Below are 12,987 nucleotides of genomic sequence, written 5' to 3'. Positions count from 1 at the left end.
ATATATATATATATATATATATATATATATATATATATACATTTTTATTTATGCATTTTAATTAATTAATTAAAATTTTTCAGATTTTGAACAATTGATTCAAAACTACTTTCAATTCAGAATAAAATTTTGGGTGAAGTATGACCTAGACATTTCTTTGTCTGATTCATAAAAAAGAATTTGAAAATGTACATCAGAAATGCCATAAAGACTTAAAAAACAAAAAAAAAAGAAAAGAAAAAAAAAGTTTTTTTTGTTTGTTTGTTTTTCTCATTTAAAAGTCATCTGCTTACATGTTTTCCATAAATACTCCCCTTCACAAATCAGAATGTAAGCAGAAGCTCTTCTTCACTAGTATTAGCCAATCTACGTCTGCATGCTCTGCTCTCCTATTGGTCAGGCTTTGAGCCAACCAAACAGCTTGCCCTGAAGAGAGTGAGCATTCAGACACTATAAGGGTGCTTTCCACTTGGTTCGCTTGCCTGGTCCGAACCAGAGTTCGATTGCTCCCCCCTCCCCCTGTCCCCACTGGACTGCATTCATATTATTTTATATGGGTCCGAACCACGGTTCACTTGCGTCATCAATCCAGCAGCCGTTTACCCCATTGCTTAGTAATGAAGGCGCGGGAGAAGGTGGCCAAAGAATAACATTACCCTCTGCACTTTTTTTGTATTTATGTTTTTGAACCGTTCATTTTGTTTACAAAGCTTCGATACATAACGGAACTTGCATCTGTATTACGAATGTACTGCAAATCCTCTAACTGAAGGTGAACAGAAATGAGATATACAGCTCTCATTCTGCAGTGCGTCAGTAACGCTTGTCTGGAAAGGAAGTGAAACACACTCATCAAATAATACGTTATTAATAGCGGTTCACTTTCGCGATTTGGTACAATTGCATTCACATCAGCAGCGAACCTACCAGATTTCACATGAACTGTACCCCAGACCACTGTTTTTAAGCGGACTCGGGTACGGTTCGCGGAAGACAGCGTTCGCATAATCCAAACGAACTGAAATCTGACGTCAATAGAACCCAGCAAAATTGCGTGCAGCAAAATTGCTAGTGTGAAAGCACCCTAAAACACCCTGACATTACATGCTCATCAGAAAAGTTTATCCAGTCTTCTGATAAGGCCAAAGGTACTGAAATACATGACTCCCTACATAGACAGCACTTTAAGGGAACTTAAGCATTGCGCACAATGCAAAAGGGATGGAGTAATTAGGCTACATATACAGGAGAAATGTGGAGTGGGTACCAACTAAGAGCATTCCAAATCAGTTCTTAAAAGGTTTGCATGATGGCTAGCATGCTTCCCTAGAAGGCCGCTCACTAGGTTTTGAAATGGAGCTCCAAACAACAAAACCTCAACAATAGGGCAGCAGGGGGGCAGCATGGCAGAAAACAGGGAAAGTGTGTGTTAGGCAGTCGGGTGTCAGTGGTCATGACCTGCTCACTGTTCCCTGCCCTCTGCTACAGGCCCTGATCTTATCAGCCCCCCACACCCTTACAACACACCACAGAGAGGGGAAACCCAATTCAGGACCGACCCTTCCTACCATTTTCCCTTTCTGGAGCAGCTGCTATATGACCACATTCTGCTCTTGGCTACAATTTATACGCAAATCGCAAGTGCAATATGCTGCACTTTTTTAACTTCCTCTTGAGCAGACTATACGATGAATGCAAGGAAATGACTGCAGTCATAAACCTGACAGGCCTATTTACCCAACCCATGTGTCATGTAAGTATGCAAGCAGTCATATAGAAGACACTTTTCTTTTGGTAGCCAACCCAGGTTCAACTGACAGCAAAAAGATCATCTTCAAGGGTTAGTTCATCTAAATGAAATTCTGTCATTAATTAATCACCTTCATATCACTCCAAACATGTAAGACCTTCGTTTATTTTCAGGAACACAAATTAAGATATTTCTGATGAAATCCAAGAGCTTTCTGACCCTCCATAGACAGCAATGGAACTACCATATGACATCTTTGAGCAAAAATAATATTTTTGTAGCTTCATATTAACATTACGGCTGAGCCACTGATGTCACATGGACTATTGAAACAATGTCCTTACTACCTTTCTGGGCCTTCACCGTGGCAGTTCCCTTGCAGTCTATGCTAAGTCAGAAAGCTCTCGGATTTCAACAAAAATATTAAAATTTTTGTTCTGAAGATGAACAAAGTTCGCATGGGTTTTGAATGATGTGAGTGTGAAAATTACTGACATAATTATTTTGGGATGAATTATCTCTTTAAAACCAAATAATATCCGCAAGAGCCGCAGACAGGTCCGCAGACAGGTCACCGACCGATCTGGAGAGCAAATGATCAAATATGTTAAGCAATATTTGTTTTTAGGGATGCAACATTAAAGTCCTGATAAAATGTAAGTAGCAACAGATATTTTCTTCTGTACTGTGAGCATACAGGATAAAAAAAAAAAAAAGGTGTTCAACGTGGACTTGGTTCTAGTCATTGGATGTTGACTGACTTTTTTAGATGTACAGTGGTGTTTTTGCCACCCTTTGCAGCAACAACTACAATCAAGCATTTTCCATAACTGGCAATGAGTCTTTCACGTCGTTTTGGAGGATTTTTGGCCCACACTTCTTTGCAGAATTGTTTTAATTCAGCCACACTGGAGGGTTTTCGTGCATGAATGGACAGTTTAAGGTCATGTCACAGCATCTAAATCAGATTTAAGTCTGGACTTTGACTTGGCCACTCCAAAACCCTAATTTTTTTTTTCTTGAGACATTCAGAGGTGGACTTGGTGGTGTGTTTTGGATCATTGTCCTGCTGCATAACCTAGGTGTGCTTAAGCTTGAGGTCATAAACTGACGGCCAGACATTCTCCTTCAGGATTTTCTGATAGAGTGCAGAATTCATGGTTACATCATTTACGTCAAGTCATAATTGCAGCCCCCAGACCACCACACTACCACCACTATGTTTATCTGTTGCTTTCTCCTGGGGAGGTTCACCACTGTTCCAAGATTTCTCCATTTGTGGAGGATTGCTCGGACCATGGTTCTCTGGAGTCCCAAAGCTTATCTTATAACCCTTTCCAGACTGATACGTCAACTATTTTGTTTCTCTTTTGTTCCTGAATTTCTTTAGAACGTGGAATGATGTGTTGCCCTTTAACCATGCGTCACTTTGTCAGACAGGTTCTATTGAAGTGAATTCTTGATTCAACTGGTCTGGCAGTAATCAGTCCTGATATTTCAAACTGTTTCAACTTATTCATAGTGAATAGCCTAAAATTGACTTTGTCAAATCAACTTATTCTACTGTACGTTCAGTAGTTAACCTTTTGACTGACCAACTTATATGGATTACAACTGTAATATAATTGAAACAATAGTGATTACATAACCACACAAGTCTCACCACACAGCTTTTGAACACCGCAACATTTCCTTACCTTCAGATTCTGGGCGCTGTGGCCCTGGGCAATCCTTTCACCTATAAAGAGGTCTCTATCTCGCTCTTTCACCACAGACCTGGACTCCTGAGAGAAAACAAAAGAGGAACTCTTAATTAAACTCCATGAATTAAACATCCTTCGGTCTTTTAATGATGGCATTCTGCAGTTCTCTCAAATGTGATGTGAAGAACATTTTGAAAGCTTTACCGAGTGTTTCTAAGCAGCTCACAGTGACGCCTGTTGAACACTGCAAGCGTTAGCGCCGCGTCAGTGTAACTACAGCGTCACTGCAGCTGAAGATGTGCCAGAGTATTCACATTGGAAGTGTATGTACAGCGTCACAGCAGCGGCTCCAAAGCTACATATTTCTTTACAAAGACAACTATACATTTGTTTTTAGAGGGTGGTCAGCTATAAACTTGAATGTTTTGTAGTCTTGAAAGTGTGTTAACACGGGGATTCACATGTAAATAGTAAACAACGAAAATAGTGGTCGACCGATATATTGCTAAGGCCGATATATCGGCCGATATTTGGCATTTTTTAAATATCAGCATTAGCCGATAAGTTTCTCTTCTTGGCCGATGTGTTCGAGGTGGACTTTTATTTTGATGGCATACCGGAATTTTATATTGACTGCGATGAGAAAAGCAGCGCCTGAGCACACACAGTGCTAACACTCTCTCTATTGCTAACTGTCATTATTAACAGTTCTGTCTAATATGAATAGAAGTCTGTCTAATAATCAGACAGAATGGTTAAACCAAGGAATTAATGTATACAAAATGTATTATAACGATTGCTTTTATATTATTATTAATAGAAAGGCAAACATTATAATACTTTCTCTTTTGCCATCAGCATTAAGCAAATATGCATTTATTTCATTTAAACAACTATTTGAATGACTAATTAATATTTAATTTCTGTCATATTTATGTAATTTTTACTGTGTGCTGTATGTAAAATGAGTGTTACCTTGGCTTTATTTGAAAACTATGATACCCAATACACACAAACTTCCCAGAATACTGATTGCCCTGTTGGTTACATCCTTTTTAATTATATTTGTATTAAATATTTATTTATTTGTGAAAAATACTTTGTCATCTAAAGTATAAGTATGCTTTTTTTAAAAAGTATATATATATATATATATATATATATATATATATATATATATATATATATATATATATACACACACACACACACACACACACACACACACACACACGCTTTATATCAGCTATCGGCCCCCTTGCTTGACAAGATATCGGCATTGGCTTTAAAAAACCAATATCGGTCGACCTCTAAAAAAAAACTGCTCTTGTTGTTTCAGTCATACTCAAATGTAAAATATTGCCTTTTATAATTTTTATTTTTTTATAATAGATGCTTTTTCCCCATATAGGTGCTTATCCAGATATGCGCTATATTAACCAATAAACAGTGTAATGCGTTTCTATTTGCATTTCTTATAGAAGCTGTTAATATGCTTTATGTAAATTACTTGTGATTAAGCTCTGTTTTTGTAACTGATCGGGAGAAATGTGAATTATTAGTTGGATTTTAACTAATCGCTAGGCTAAGTGAGAATGTCAAAATGTATTTATGTAGAGCTGAATAAAAAAAGTAGGCTATGCGTTTCTAGCCGACTGTAATTTAAATCTTAATAATTTTCTTAGAAGCTGTCAATATGATTTAAATGATTGTCTTGTTTTTAATTTGTGCCTCGTTGTCCGTTTTTGTAACTGAAGACCTGAAGCAGTATAATTATTAATTTTATTTGCGCTAATTGTTAAGTGAGAATATTATGTTTTAGTCAATATTTGTTTAAATATTGAAAAGGTGTGATTCTAACCAAGATACACGCTGAGCGTTCATAATATTTTTTATAAGGCCGAATGTTGAAGATGTCAGTATGTTTCACGTGCATTTATTGTATCTATAGCTCAGTTTATACAACTGTGGAACGGAAAATAAAAGGCGTAAGTTTGTCATGTCAATCGTATGTGAACACGTGTGCAATATTTACAGAATACAATATTTACAGAAGCTGTCAGTAATAAATGATTAATGAATTTCTTATGTATATACTCCGTTGTAACTTAAGATCCTGAGCAAGATGAATTGTTTGTTGCGAGTTTGATAAAATGTTTTAAAATGCTCACGCTTGCAGTGTGAAACCAACGTGAGAGAAAACATTACAGTAACAAGTAGTTCAAATTAAATAGAAAAGGGCTCTGTACATTAACAAATCAAACAGTGTCTGGCAGGGAATATTGACAATTTGAACAATATAAATTACATAAATATAAATATTTTATATGAAAAAAAAAACAGCCTCATGTAAGAATGTCTGCCAGCTAGATTTCACAAGACCTGTCAGACAAACTCACCCTACAAGCATGGCTTTCTGACACATATCACTGCATCGATTTTTTATTTTTCTGAGCGTGCCGCATCCGCTGAGTCAGTATTCTTTTGCAAGCAGTTTTACAGGAAAGCTTTGAAACACAAGCTGTTTCAGAAGTCTCTTTTTCAGAAGTGAAAACATCCCCCAACCTCAGCTAACAATGTGCAATGACCTGACGGCCCTCGCGATAACTCATGGAAGCCTTCAGAGAAAAAAAGTATTAAACTGCAATCACGTTTTGGGTTTAATGCGCTTTCTTTATTCTGTTTTGTTTCCCATTGCATTGGGTCACCATCGCTTTGAACTGAATTCTACTCCTCTTTTCGAACATCATGACTCCAGTATCACTGCGCTCAAGTGTTTAGGAGGCAAATACTTAAGAACAGTGATTGAACAGTCTCATGGCATATTCACTGATAAGCGGTAAGATAAATGGCAAGGGTTTAGTAATTCGATGGCCGAGTTAGCCGCTGGGTTAGTGTGTCACAATAAAGGTTGCATGATTTAGTCTGGAATCATAAAGATAAAACTGAGCAGGAAAAAGGAGATAATGGTGAGAAAAAGTACAAGAAAACAACCTATTAAACTTCCAGATAAATGCAATAAATCCAAATACGACTTTATAAAACAAGCTGGTAAGTTGTTAATTTGACCTACAGGGACACTTATAAAAAGATGAAGCCTAAACACTATTTAACAGGTTTATCTTATTAAGTTCAACAAAAAGCACACACACTATATATATATATATATATATATATATATAGTGTGTGTGCTTTTTTGTGATATATATATATATATATATTTTTTTTTTTTTTTTTTTTTTTTTTTTTCAAAAGCTCATTAACTTAAAGGGGAAGCATTTCATTCATTTGATGGAAAGTCCATTATTATTAATTTACAGTGCAACCTTTATAAAATAAATTAGTAGTAACACGGGAATATACTGGAAAATACTGGATTAAGTGCATGTTTTATTGGAATGGTGGTTTTTGTTTCTGAAATGCTTCTTTCAGGTCTGCGATAATTTATCATACATTAAATGTTAGCCTTAATATTCAACATAATTAATAGGAAATAAGCTTCAATGCCTCTAATAAGCTTACTATAAATGTTTTTAAAAATCAACTGAATCTCAAACACCAACAGGGCACAGCAGCTTGACTCTCAGCTGGACAAGCGGTTCACTAATTCACGGGGGCACATTTCTTGCCATCGTTCGGGATCCAGAGAACAACACAATGTGCTTTTCTCACACATTTTTGAAGTGATTCTTCTGTAGTCGAGGACAGCTCAGAAAAAAAATCCTCTAATCCGATCGTGGTCAATAACTCGGGTCAAAAAAGTATGATCAAAGTAGTGAAAGGAGGAAAGAAAAAAGGACAATCTCCATACGCTTCAAAGCTCTTGACCATGAGAAACTCTCACAGAATAAATGCAACTGTTTTGAACCAGTTTAAGATGGTTCTGATGTGATGGTTTAGTGTCTTCATGTGTGTAAAACCAAAAAAATTCAAAGAAAAATTAAATATTATTCACATAATAATTTTTAAAGAAAGTTCAAGATAAATAAATCCAAACATACCTGGAAAAATTTTCTTATCTTCTCCTTTAGCAATTATCCAGTTAAGTGCCTAGTGGATAAGTCCATTCAAATTTACAGTACTATTAAAATTTCAGATTCTTATGCATCCCAAGACCCTTTTGTGCAAGATGTCAAGGCTTTTCTTGTACTACGGTTGACTTCACAGCTGAGGATGATGGTATCTGCCCATTTGGTAAGAGTAGAGGTGAGAAAAAAACAACTAAAAAGATGGAGCACGGAGGTGTAGCCTACCCATGATCCAAAAAGCAGCGGTGTTGAAAACAGTGGTGGACAGAAATAAGACAAAAAGATGAAACAGAAAAGAGGACCAGAGTCTGGCCACATGGTCTTGGATTAGCAACTCTCTCTGTCAGTGCCGCTTGGGAAAGAAAAACCTAAGGAACTTCAAGAGATTATGATTTCATTCATAATGCAAGTAAACTAGCCTTCATAAAAGTTTGATCTTTCTGATTTTAGCTGCGGTAAACAACCTTCATCAATCTGGAAATATAGTAAGGTTAAACAAGGTCTAAGTAAACACAAATGAAGAACTAAGTACACGGACAAAAAAAGCATTCAGATCATGAAAAATAAAAAATTAAAATTAAAATCTAGCTGTCAGACCCTCTTACACGAGGCAGTCTGATCAAAATTAAGTTAAATTAAATATTTAAAATAAGCCATTCTAACTGAAATGAAATAAAATACACAAAACTAAACTAAACTAAAATCAAAATAAATAAATAAAATAAAACCTAGCTGTCATACTATCTTTCATTAGCCATTCTGACTGAAATAAAAAATAAAAGATAAAATGCTCTCTTGGTTAAAACGGTTTCTCTTGAAGTCTTCATTTCCATTTTTGGGCTGTAATCTGTGGTTTTGGTTCACACTGTGGTACCAAATTCTACATCAGCTACTATTTTAATCCAGCACCTTTTATCCCATCTCCCCTGAACAGAGTAGAGTTTTTATGGGACTTATTTTAGGTAAACCGCATACGGATGGCTAGAAAAGTCTTGTCCATTCCCCTGCCGTCGAGGATTCTGAGAGCAAACACTCCGAAGCCTTGACTTGCACCATGTCACGATATGTCACACTTCAGCTCTCGTTCAACACTGGCAGACTTTCTGTCATACACTGTTGTCTTAGAGCGCGTCTGCTAAAATATTCTCTGAGCAATCTCGGCATCACCTCAAAGCTCTTCGGGACATGACAGCCAAACTACACAGACAAACTTCTGAACTCCAGTTCATCCTAGTCAAAGATATATCCTTGTAATATAATGGATTTTAACTGAGTAACAGTCACTCACTTCATTCAAAGTGATCCATTTTTGGTTCTATGCTGATCATATCTCTTTGCTAAAGATTCACTAACATGTAATACTTTTTTGAGCCATGAAAATCATAATATTTACACTCCACACAAGTGTTGCAATGTTTTGAAAGCTGTTGTGAACCCTCTGCCCCGTATAAACCACTTCTTAAACAACATGCATCAGCGTCTGAAATGCGACGCTACACTTGACCTCGGCAGTCAAATAAATGCAAACCTTTCTATCCTGTTAAATGATCTCTCTCTTTTCATATCGAGAAACATTTTATTATTATGAATGTTGAAAACACGTTTGCTGCTTAATACACAGCATTTGTTTGAAATAGAAATCAATTTTGATCAATTTAATGCATGCTAGAAGAAGAAAACTATTAATGCCCTTCTCTCTCTCTGAAACAAATAAAATAAAAATACTGACACCAAACTTTTAAACATAAATGCGAAACACTAAAACACTTCACTCATTCTGTACCCACCAGACTAAGCAAAAGATGCTGTAAAAACACAAACGTCTGAGTTTTAAGTTGTTAAAATCAACATTTGGAAAGGTCCATGCATATACAAGACATCAAACAACTTCAGTCTGAAACCAGCATGCAGAAACAGATTATTTGAAGCAAACACAAAGTTCAACTAATGCAGTTAACTCAGCAACAAATTTCAGCTTGAAACAAGTTTGTGCTTATAACAACACGTAGTATAGGACTGATATAGTGATGCACATTGAGATGCATATTAACGGCAGGTTTAAACAGCGGTTTGTATCACCATTAAAAATAGTACATATAAAGGAGGACAAAAGTGGTCCCTTGAAGTTAGCCAATCATTAAAAAGACCAAAAAGCTTATGGAAAAATTATGTACAACAAGACCAATGGCTGCCCTTTGAGTCAAAGTACACAAATTACAAATACACATGTTAAAACTTAATGATTAAAATGCAGCAGCAAAACATAAACTACAGAGAAACATTAACAGTGCAGCTTGAGAATGTAAAACATGGCCCTGAGCATCAAGTGTAAGGTTGAATTATATATACAAACACTACTGTTCAAACTGGTGAGTATAATTTTGAAATATATTTTTCAGAAATAATTCAAATTAATGTAATAAAAGCATTTGAAGATTAATATGTCACAATGGTGGACATATGTGTCACATCTTGACATGTCGGCTACCCCTCCCATAAGGCATTTATGTAAAAACATAAAATTAAAAATAAATAAAATAAATAAAAAACTTAAACGCACAGGTTCAAGAAAGTGATTTCACCAATAACTAATTATAACTAACTAAATAAATAAAACTAAGCAAGACACCGAACTCCTAACGTATAAATGGCTGCCCACTGTTCAGGGTGTGTGTCCACAGAGTGTGTGTGTGTGTGTGTGTGTGTACTTGGATGGGTTAAAAGCGGAACATGAATTCTGAATATGGGTCACCATTCTTGGCTGTATGTAGTCACTTTTTCACTCTGAAAACATCAACATAACTATAATAATAATTATTATTTTGCCATTTCATGGTGACGCTCAAATTAAACTTTTAAATATATTGAAAATACATATGAACTGCATTTACTTAAAGTAATAATTTAAATTATTTTATTTGAATGACACGTATAACATTCTTTCGTAAAATACAAGAGAGGATGCCAGAGTGACAGGCTCAGTCCCCATTCACTTACACTCTATGGCAAAACGATACCATTCAAGTGAATGGTGACTGAGGCTGTCAGTCCATCACGTTCTGCCTAATCTTCGTTTGTGTTCATTTGAAGAAAAAAAATGTCCTACATGTTTAGAAGGACATGAGGCGGAGTAAACGATGACAGAAAGAATGGGCGAACTACCACTTTAAAACCACACCGCTTAATGCAAATCTCAAAACGGAGTAAAATTCAAAGTACACATAACGTTACTCGACTACAGATCACAACACCGTTATTATCTAAACAGACCCAAATACCACATATTAATCGCCACAGCGTTATAAAACCTCGATCACACACACGAGGAAGAATTACAGGCAGCCATGACTTCATACTCTGACACATCAATGAACAGATCCCCGCGCGCGCGCGCACTCACCCAGAACCACCGGAACGAGGATCACCTCTGGGTCATGATGAGATCGCAAGGATCGCGGAGAAAGAGACGTGAGACTCAGATCGTGTGTACTGCTGACAGCAGATGAGTGTGTGTGTGTGTGTATGTGTGTAAATGTGCCTGACTCCCCAGTTCTGCCTCAGCATGTACAGGAAGTGATGCAGAGGATATGAGGTCATGGTGGAACTGCGTCAGGTGCGTGTGAGCGCGCGCTAAAGGCCCATCTGGCTCCAAACCAGACCATGTATCGCTTTTAATTATAAAACCTATACATGTAGATATACATATACACTCACATATGTATGTGTGTTCGTAAGCGTATATTAATATAAAAAGGCCCTAGACTCTAAAATGTTTTAAAATATTTATTGTTTTCTCCATTTCTTTTAACCTTTGATATGGCATAATGTAACGTCTTATTATGAAATGAGTTTCTCTGTTGATGATTTTTGACACATTTTACCAATATTTTGAATAGTGATAGGCCTTAATTATATTGCAATAACAGTAGGTATATAAGAAGATAGATTACCAAACCTTCCTCTTTTTCCATACATGTTCATCACTACTTATTAGTTTTCTGTCTTTAAGCCTTATTTTAAAGTTACAGGAACACAATATCTGCCTTAAAATCAATATGATGTGGAACCTGTGATAAGTGAAAGTGGTGAGTAGAGAAAAGGCGAAAGATGAATTTGACAGACAAGTTGTATTACATAAGAATGAGTTGCATAGCTATTTGTCCTGGTTTCATTTATTTGTCCGTTCAAAGGTCAATTTAACCTTTCAGTCCTGCTGTTTTGACAGTCAAAATGTGGTCTAATAGTAACACTGGATGTGATGTGACTGCCTCTTATTATTAGTGACTGAATAAATCAACTGTCCATCTGATAAACCATGTTTAAAACCACAGGCTTTGAATCAGAAACGATCCATTCAAAACCACACAGGAAATGGATGAACATGCAGCATTATGATGTTCTGATTGTCAATTCTCGAATAAAAAAACAAACAAAACAGAAATGGATTATGAGAAAGGGCCTGAATTTTAATTTTAACTCATGCCACCTTGTTCTGCCCCTTGTAGCAGGTTCAAGATGACGTACGTGCCAATCCAAAAGAAAAACAAGAGTCCTAGCACATAACCACAGGTTCAGATGTTCTGATCCATGCTTCGAGTCAGATGTGCAAACAGGATTCCAGCTCTTTAAACAAAGCGGACAGTTTGCTTTCATTTCTCCAAGTTCAAGGGGGGAGAGGATTAACTACAAACTCAGGCCCTGTATAGACTGAATGCAGCCTGGGCGTCAGCGAGTGGTCTGTGACATCAGAGAAGAGCATTATCTACTGCGTGCTACGATTGAGGCTCTGTGAAATGATAGATCAGCAGTCTGAGTTCACATGTATGTCAAAGAGAACAATTTCTTCATGCACAAAACCCAGTGAGGAAATAAAAAAAATAATTAAAACTTTCATGAGAACATATGGAGTAACTGTAACGTTTTTGGAGGTTATAGCTTAAAGGGCTAGTTCACCCCAAAATAAATGTCTCAATATCTTCACCATGTAATTCCAAACAGGTTATTGTCATTAAATCTAAAAAAAAGCAATTGTTAACTGAAATAAAGCTGTAATAAAAGTAGAAATGTTAGATGAAATACTACAAATGTTTAGGTTGAAGCAACAAGATCATTAACTGGAACTAAATAAAAACTAATTCTGAACTAAAAATAAGATGAAAAACAAACTGAAAATATGAAAAGCTAGTTCAAAGTATAAATAAAAAACTATAATATTATTTAAACAATACTAAAATAACAGTTATTACAAAAGGAAGGAGGGTGATATTTGAAAAACACATTGGAGACCAAACTGTGGACCCCAATGACTTTCAGGGTGTGTGTGTGGGGGGGGGGGGTTCTTCTGTGTTCCACAGAAGAGAGAAAGATATACAATTACATGGGGTGAGTAAATGATGACAGAATTTCATATTTGTAACATTTCAGATTATTTAAAATGTTTCAGCATGAATCTGCAGAATATATACTGTTATACTGTAATTGTATATAATTACATTTTAATAACATA

General features: G+C 36.1%; 1 protein-coding gene across 5 annotated transcripts in view; it reads right to left on the bottom strand.

The window, feature by feature from the left end:
- The window catches only part of LOC127968368 (polyamine-transporting ATPase 13A3), a 35,715-nt gene extending 24,654 nt beyond the window's left edge, over positions 1–11,061 (bottom strand). For 4 of the 5 annotated variants that reach the window (XR_008155964.1, XM_052569531.1, XM_052569532.1 and 1 more), the window contains exons 1-2: positions 10,882–11,049; positions 3,448–3,534 (exon numbers count right to left, since the gene is read on the bottom strand). The gene's annotated coding sequence lies outside the window, so the exon portion shown is untranslated. Of the gene's footprint in view, positions 1–3,447; positions 3,535–10,881 lie in introns of all 5 variants that reach the window. The other variant, XM_052569530.1, reaches the window with a different exon arrangement.
- Positions 11,062–12,987: the final 1,926 nt, after the last annotated feature.

Source organism: Carassius gibelio, chromosome B11 (assembly GCF_023724105.1).
Source record: "Carassius gibelio isolate Cgi1373 ecotype wild population from Czech Republic chromosome B11, carGib1.2-hapl.c, whole genome shotgun sequence".
Lineage (NCBI taxonomy): Eukaryota > Metazoa > Chordata > Actinopteri > Cypriniformes > Cyprinidae > Carassius > Carassius gibelio.
Note: the sequence above shows the minus strand (reverse complement) of the source record. Positions and strands in the feature narration are given on the sequence as shown.